The following is a 9,092-nucleotide window of genomic DNA, read 5'->3' as shown; positions in this document are numbered from 1 at the left end:
ACATATATATATATATATGTATATATATATACACATACATATATATATACACAATGGAGCATTACATGGCAAGGAGAAAGAATGAAATATGGCCATTTGTAGAAAAGTGGATGGACCTCAAGGTTGTCATGCTAGCGAAATAAGTCAGGCAGAAAGGGCAGATACCGTATGTTTGCACTCATAGGTCTAACAGGAGAAACCTAATGGAGTACCATGGGGAGGGGAAGGGGGAAAAAGAGTTGGGGAGAGAGATGGATGCAAAATCTCAGAGACTATTGAATACTGAAAACGAAGCTAGGGTTGAAAGGGGAGGGGGAGGGGAAAAGAGGTGGTGGTAATGGAGGAGGGCACTTGTGGGGAAGAGCACTGGGTGTTGTATGGAAACCAAGTTGACAATAAACTATTAATAAAAATATCATATATGAAAGGAAAATACAAACAAAAACACAATACTCTCTTTTATGTTTATCTATATATTTATCTTTTCAGTACACTTTGACTTTTCATGTGGATTCAGGTTATTGACTAGTGTCTTTATATTCAACCTGAAAGACTCTTTTTAGCATTTCTTGTATGGCAGGTCTACTAGTGACAAACTCTCTTGGGTTTTATCTGAAAATGAAATTTCGCTTTATATTGAAGCATGTTTTTGTTGAATATACATTTGTGGTGTTCTTTTCTTTTCACACTTGAAAGATAGTGTCCTTGGCCTCCATGGTTTCTGATTGAGAATCCACCCTAGGTAATGAATCACTTCTCTCTCACTGCCTTCACGATTCTTTGTTTTTGGCTTTCAACAGTTTTTTATGATGTGTCTTGGTGTAGATCTCTTTGCCTGATTCTACTTGGAATAGTTTAGCTTCTGAAATATGCAGATTAATGTTTTCAATAAAACTTTGGAAGTTTATGACTATTGTTCCTTCAAATATTCCTTTCCTTAAGAATTCCATTGGGTGTATGTTTGTATGGTTGATGGTGTCCCACAAGTCTCTTATACTCAGTTCATTTGTCTATTTTTTTTTCTTTCCAATCATCAGACAGGATAATCTCAATTGATCTATCTTCAAATTTGCTGATTCTTGATTACATTAGTTCAAGTGTGCTATTGAGCTCTTCTAGGAATTTTTCACTTCAGATATTGTCTTTTTCCAACTATAGAATCTCTATTTGGTTCTTTTTAAAATAATCTCTGTATCTTATTGATTTTCTTTATTTGGCAAGCATTGTTGTCATACTTTCCTTTAATTTTTTAGACATATTTTCCTTTAGTTCTTTGAACCATAGGTGGTTTAAAGTATTTGTCTAGTAAGTCCAACATCTTGGCTTCCTCAAGGATAATTTCTACTACTATTACTTTTTTATCCTGTGAATGGGTCACACTTTCGTATTTCTTTGCATGTCTCATTCTTTTTCATTAAAAACTGGACATTTTAGGTAATATATTGTAGCAACTCTGGATACTTATTCCAAGGCTATTTAGTCACTTATTTGTTTACTGATTTGTCTGGCACTTTTCACTGATGTCTATTTCTCTTTGTATGAGCAACCTTTAATTTCACTCCTCAGCGAGTACAATGTTTGAAACTTTCACAGTAACTTTTACACTTCCTCTGTCCAGGGATGACAATGGTCCTAGCTTTGACTTCTCTTTCTCTGTCTCTACTGATATTGTACCTAGATTTAACCTCCATTCATTGCTAGCTGATTGTTCTGTTGTTTTTAACAACATTCTAGGGTACAAATTGCTCTACAATCTGATCCAGTTAAATTCAGGGCCCCTTTAAAGGAGTAGAGTAGGCTTTCAATTGTCCACCATTTCTCTTGTTGCTATCAGTCTCTTCTTAATTGCTAATCACCAAAATCTCCACTGCTTTTTAAAATGGTTTTAATATTTATATCTTTGTGGGGCAGGAGGGGCAGGAGAAAGGGAAATAAAGGATCCAAAGCAGATTAAATCCAATGGTTTTGACAGTATGGTTAGGCTTGAACTTCCCCATGCTCTATTCCATGTAAAGTCAGTCCCATTGAGGAGAACTACAAAGCCTTTGTTATTCTTATAACCTGTCTCTCTCCCTCACAGAACTTCAGCACCACTGCCTTTGATTCTGCAGGTAGGGACAATCATCCCCTTCTTGTAGAATGATGTTCCTGCCTTACGAGAATGGTGTTAGAGCAGGGACATAGCCCCCTCAGGTTTCTGAGGTTTTCTCAGCCTGCTTTTTCTGGTACAGAAAGTCTAGCTTATGAATGAGCTGGAGTAAGGGCACTCAAGACCCAGTGTTCCTGGCCTGCCATACCTGGGTTATAGCTTCTGCCTTATGTGTGGATGCTCCTAGGTGGAGGAAGATAGGCACCTCTTGGCCACTCTTACCTCAAACAAAGCTTCTGCAACATGGAGCTAGAAGGAGATGAGAAATATTAGTACTCTTTCCCTCCTAGGGTAAATCTGCAGCCCAAGATTGAGAGCTGAGGGGAAGAGTCTTCTTCACTATACCCACCTAAAATAGAGCTTTATAGAAGGAAAGGAGACAGATCATGCCTCAGTACTACAGATTCTCACTGTTCTCATCAAGAGTTAGTAGAATTTTTTTAATAAGTGTTTTTCCATATGCTGTATGCCCTTAGAATTTTCAGACTTAAAGTAGCTATTACTTTTAAGTAAATTTTACCAGTTTTGGTTTTTTTGCTTGGGAAAGAGTCCACAGAGCTTATTACACCACCATTTCAGAAATACTACTACAGTGTGCACTGAGTTTTAGGCTGGCTTGTTACATAGCACTATTGTGGCAATAGCTAACTAGTACAAGCCTTTTTCTCCTAAAATAACACCTAACGTTTATTGTTTTCTCTGAGCTACCCAATGGTTGTATATTATTTTTAATCTTCATTTTACATATGATAAGAGTGAAGCTCAACAGGACAGGCAGTAATTTCTCTGACATTGGACATAGCAACTTTTTTCTAGCTAGGTCTCCTGAGACAAGGGAAACAAAAGCAAAAATAAACTATTGATACTACATCAAAATAAAAAGTTTCTGCACAGCAAAGGAAACAACCAACAAAACTAAAAGGTAACCTACTGAATGAGAGAAGATATTTGCAAATAACATATTCAGGAAAAGGTTAGTATCCAAAATACATAAAAAGCTTATACATCTCAACACACACACACACACACACACACACACACACACACACACACACACTCCAACTTAAAAGTGGGCAGAAGACATGAACAGAGATTTCTCCAAAAAAGACATACAGATGGCCAACAAAATACATTAAAAAATGCTCAACATCACTCATCATCAAGGAAATACATATCAAAACTACAATAAGATATCACCTCACACCTGTCAGGATGACTAAAATCAACAATACAAGAAACAACAAGTATTGAGGAGGATGTGGAGAGAAAGAAGCCCTCATACACTGTTGGTGGGAATGCAAACTGGTGCAGCTACACTGGAAAACAGTATAGAAGTTCCTCAAAAAGTTAGGGCTGAAGAGGGAGGAGAAAAGGAAATGGGGGGTAATGGTCATGGAGGGGGGGCACTTGTGGGGAAGAGCACTGGGTGTTACATGGAAACCAACTTGACAATAAACTATTAATATAAATAAATAAATAAATAAATAAATAAGTTCCTAAAAAAGTTAAAAATAGAACTACCCTATGATCCAGTAATTGCACTACTCAATATTTACCTCCCAAAAAATACAAAAACACAAATTCAAAGGGATACATACACTGTTATGTTTATAGCAGCATATTTACAATAGCAAAATTATAGAAGCAGCCCAAGTGTCCATTGATAGAGGAATGGATAGAGAAACACATCTATATATGATGGAATATTATTCAGCCATAAAAAGAATGAAATCTTGCCTTTTGCAACAATATGGATGGATCTAGAGAGTATAATGTTAAGCTAAATAAGCTAGTAAAAGAAAGACAAATACTATATGATTTAATTCATATGTGGAATTTAAGAAACAAACCAAATGAACAAAAGAAAAAGAGAGAGAGACCAACCAAAAAACAGACTCTTAGCTATAGGAAACAAACAGATGGTTACTGGAGAGGAGGTGGATGGAGTGATGGGTGAAATAGGCAAAGGGAATTAAGAGTGTGCTTACTTGATGAACACTGAGTAATATGTGGAACTTTTGGATCACTATATTGTACACCTGAAACTAACATAATACTATGTGTTATCTACACTGGAATTAAAATTTTTTAAAAAATAAATTTAAAAAATAAAATTAACAAAGAGTGAAGCTCAGAGAATTTGAGGAAATTCAGGAAATTATCCCATCTGAGTTTCCTCTTCATAACTGAGGATACAATATCTTTCCCTGACTCCACTGGAGGAAGGGGAGAAAGTGGACTAGATTGCCTCTGAACTCCATTTCTGCTCTAATACCCAAAACGTATTCACTAGGAACCAGACTGCCAGTAGCCTTACCAATAGCCCTCAGATCATACCTTTCCAATATCAACTATAGTCAACTCCAACTGCCCTGCCTAGCCTCTGTGCCTGAGGGTTCTTCCAGAGCCTGCATGTACAGCAGGCCAAAAATGCAGAGAAATTAAAGTTTGGCAAATGACTGACAGGGGCTGATGTATACCCCACTTCCCTCCTGCTGTTAAGACTTTGCTTCCCAAAGGGATCCAAACTAAGACTGAAAATCTGGAAATATTGCTGTAAAGAGGAGGAAATTTGAGTGAAAGCTGGAACTGTGCTAGGTGTGGAGGAGTGCATGGCAGTCTGTGTTAGAAGCACACAATGGGGTCAGCAATGAGGAAGCAAGAGAGCAATGACCAATAGCCTTTCAAGGGATTGGGTGCCTGGGTGGCTCAGTCAGTTAAGCATCTGACAATGACCCAGGTCATGACCTTGTAGTTCATGGGTTTGAGTCCCGCAGCAGGCTCTGTGCTGACAGCTCAGAGCCTGGAGCCTGCTTTGGATTCTGTGTCTCCCTCTCTCTCTCAAAAATGAATAAACATTTTTTTAAAAATTAAGAGCCTTTCAAGGGTCAGAAAGGGCTTGGGAGAAGACAGGTCAAAAGAATTGGAGGGACCAACTGAGGATCAGGAGTAGATCTGCTCTGACAAAGCCTTGAGGCCTGGGAGTCTCTAGCCCTACGTGAGTTTGGACACTAACAGACAGGGACTTATCTGTGAAGCAGATCTGCAGCTCTTGTTCACATGGCATTCCAAAATATAGAGCAACTCTTTTTGTTCATGACTCAATTACAACAACTCTTTCACTATGGTTCTACAATGTAAGTGATGGATATAGCCAAAAAGTCAAGATTGGGTGCACATCATGACCTCTCATACTTCCATTGTTACTTTAACACCTCAAGTTATAAGTACTGTGTGAGTTTAAATCATTTGAAGCTAACAATGTTGAGAGATGAGACGTCAGCATATGCATAATCTTGGAAGGCTTGTAGGGGAGTCTGGATTGGGAGTGGCTTTAAAATTGTGTTTTTCTCAGACAAATATATGTGTTCACTCATGTGGATCTTGAGAATCTTAACAGAAGACCATGGGGGAAGGGAAGGGGAAAAATAGTTACACAGAGAGAGGCAAACCATAAGAGACTCTTAAATACAAAGAACAAACTGAGGGTCGATGAGGGGTGGGAGAGAGAGGAAAGTGGGTGATAGGCATTGAGGAGGGCACTTGGGTGTTGTATGTAAGCCAATTTGATAAGAAATTATACTTAAAAAATAAAATAATATTGTGTTTTTCTCAACAAACTAAAGTCTTATGTCAGATCTGTCAGATTTTCTACTTAATTTCTGTAATAGATTTAAAATTCAACCAAGCCCTCACTTATTAAAATTGGGTAAGCATTTACCTACACACGTGCACAGACACACATACCCAGGATCGCTCAGGAGATCTGTTGTGCAGAGGATAACCATGTGAAACTGTTTAATTTTTGGAAATACCCCCCCCCCCCACCACACACAATCCACTCCTACTCTCACCGCCATTCTGCCTCTATCTTCTGGTAATACAGTGCCACCTAATGTCCCATCAACAAACTGACACCAAACACATTCTCAGAAATGTGAATTCAGAAATAATGGAATACATAAGGTCAAGGATGATATATGTTACTATGATTGAAAAATATATTAGAAACAAGTCACTATATATGCATGGATGCTTATATAATATATGTATATAATACCGGTGGGGAATATAAACAAGCTGTTAACCAGGAAGGGGAACTGGGAACCTGGGAAAATTATTACTGTATATAATTTTGTACCTTTTAAATTTTGAGCCATAATAATGTACTTCCAGTTGAAAATAATTAAGCAGTTTAAAAAGAAAAAATCTGTTTATTAATTTTTCTAGTATGTTAACTAGGAGGGTATCTTTTCTTCATTCATTGGTTTATGTATTTAACCAATACTTAGTAAATGTTTACTATATGCTGGGCACTGTCTTGAGGGACAAAGGTGAAGAAAGGAGATGCATCCCTGTCCTGCTAGATTGTAGATACTTCTGAGAGGGTGGCCTTGGACAGCATGTGTTGACCATAGCAGTGTCCATGAACCTGGGTCCTAGGAAGACAGATAGTGGGGAGCAGGGCCCCAGCCCCGTGTCACTAAGATGGTAAACAATCATCTTCTATTTGTTTTAGCTCTATGGTGGGATCTCGTTTCAGCACTTCAGGTTATCAATATCACAAGTGTGATTTAGTGGGTATTTTATTCACTAAGATCTGAAACACACACATTCTTCTCAAATACCCATAGGTCAATTTAGTTAGTAGCTGCAAAGCTAGTCTCAACAAATTTCAAAGAATTGATGTTATAAAGATTATATCCCCAGACTACAATGCAATCAAGTGAGAATTTACTAAGTAAAAGGTTAGTTTTAGAAATTAATTCAACGTTTTAAAGATATACTTCTAAATAACTCATGGGACAGAGATTTTGTAATGGAATTTAGAAAAAGTTTCAAGCCAACAATTAAGAAAGACAATATAGCAAAATTTCTAGGATAGAGCTAATGTGGTAGTTGAAAATTTAAAGTTTTTATATTAGAAATTTAAATATAATATAAAATATTATTGATCAGGAAAAAGAAACAGGGCAAAAATAAGTACTATTATGAATGTAAGAGAGACTATAGCTACAAATGCTAAAGAAATAAGATATTAGCAATGTTATGCCAAAAAAAGTTGAAAAGTTAGGTGAAATGGGAAAATTTCTCACCAGAAATATACCAACATTGCCACCAAAAGAAATAGAACACTTGAATGATTAGAAATGGAATCAGCAGTTTAAAATATTTCACATAGAAAACAGGCATATTCTCTCAAATATACAAGGAATAGAAAATTCAAAGCAACACAAACTCTATTATGAGGTTTTTTTTGTTTATTTCCAATTCGCTTTGTAAGGCATGTAACCATGACCAAATAAGTACCATGTATGAAAGAAAATTAGAAACTAACCTCTTTCACTAACATAGAAACAAAGAGCCTAAACACCATATTAGCAAATAACAATGTATAAATTTTTTTAAAAAACATGCTTTCTATTGGGAATCAGGAATGATTCAACATTACAATTTGGGGCACCTGGGTGGCTCAGTCGATTGAGCATCTGACTTCAGCTGAGGTCATGATTTAGCGGCTCAAGAGTTCGAGCCCCTTGTCAGGCTTGCTGCTGTCAGCCTGTCAGCACAGAGCCCACTTCAGATTCTCTCTGGCCCTTCCTTGCTTGTGTCCTCCCCAAAATAAATAAATATTTTTTTTAAAAATTAAATTTACCACATTTACAAAATAATGGAGAAAACTCATATGATTGCCTCAATAGATTAACAAAATGCACAAAATAAAATCAACATCCATTATGATTTTTTTAAACTCTTTAAACTAAAAATTCCAAAAAAATAAGTTTTCTTAATCTGACAAAGGGCACCTTCATATTTAATGATTAAAAAAGTTAAGGGCTTCCATGGAAGGGAGGACAGCAAATACACAGCAACTCGAGGAATTAAACAGGACAATCATCCACACCAGTCTGTCTCTACTCTTGATAGTTAATCCAGTCACCCAGAACTTTACCTATGCTTCTCATATAACTGCACTTCTTGGTGTCCCAACTAAATTATCACTATGGTGCAGGTGGCCTCTGTTGACCATATATCAGGAAGTCAAAGGAGATCCTGGGATGGCCAATGTGGCAGGTAGAAATAAAAAGTCCATCTCCTCTAGTTAAGGACAAGGTTTCCTTCACATCTTTTATGTGTGTACTAGAATTTTTGAAAATGTAAGGCTAACCATGAGTGCAGAGGATCTGGCTTTTCTGAGAGTTAAAGAAAAATAATTTGGGAAGGTAGTAATTTATCATTATATTCTTCAGGGAATCGGAAGTGACTAAGATATTTTATTTGGTATTTTTATCAAAATGACCTATGAGCAATAAGTGTCTAAGAACAACCCATCCCCCCAGCCAAAAAAAATAAATCCTGAGAAAGGAGTGTAAGTAGTTTACTTGGGAGGTGACCCCAGGAAACATCAGTAGAGTGGGAAAGTAAGACAGGAATAAGAAGAAAGCCAATATGGGTTGCCACTTTGGGCAACTGGGGCTCAACTACCCCATAGAAAATGCCAGAATGTTGTCCCACTTGAGAGGCAAGGAAGGGAAAGGCACTAGATCTAGGGTATTCACACCTATCATTGGCTGAGGGATAGCATTAGCTCACTGGCACTTCCAGTTTCTTGGGCATGCTTGGGCCAAAAGAAAGCTGTCATGGGGAGAATCACTGGTGCTTGCAGTAGGAAGGGTATGGTTAAGGGAGGCTGTGGTATCACCTGCTATCAGGACACTGTGGGGTCCAGACTCCATGTTTTACTATTTCATGTAACAGATTTTCAGGTGTCCTTCTGGACTGATGTAAGTAGATGGACAAATCTGTGCAGGCACCTGAACAAAAGAGTGGGCATCCTCCACTGTCCTTAACCACACTGGGTAAACTGAGGCAATTTAATAACTCATCTACCTCTTCTAAAACTTTCACCTCCCAAAATCAGGGCCGGTTATGCCTCCCTGCT

This window comes from Suricata suricatta, chromosome 12 (genome assembly GCF_006229205.1).
Source record: "Suricata suricatta isolate VVHF042 chromosome 12, meerkat_22Aug2017_6uvM2_HiC, whole genome shotgun sequence".
Classification (NCBI taxonomy): domain Eukaryota; kingdom Metazoa; phylum Chordata; class Mammalia; order Carnivora; family Herpestidae; genus Suricata; species Suricata suricatta.
Note: the sequence above shows the minus strand (reverse complement) of the source record.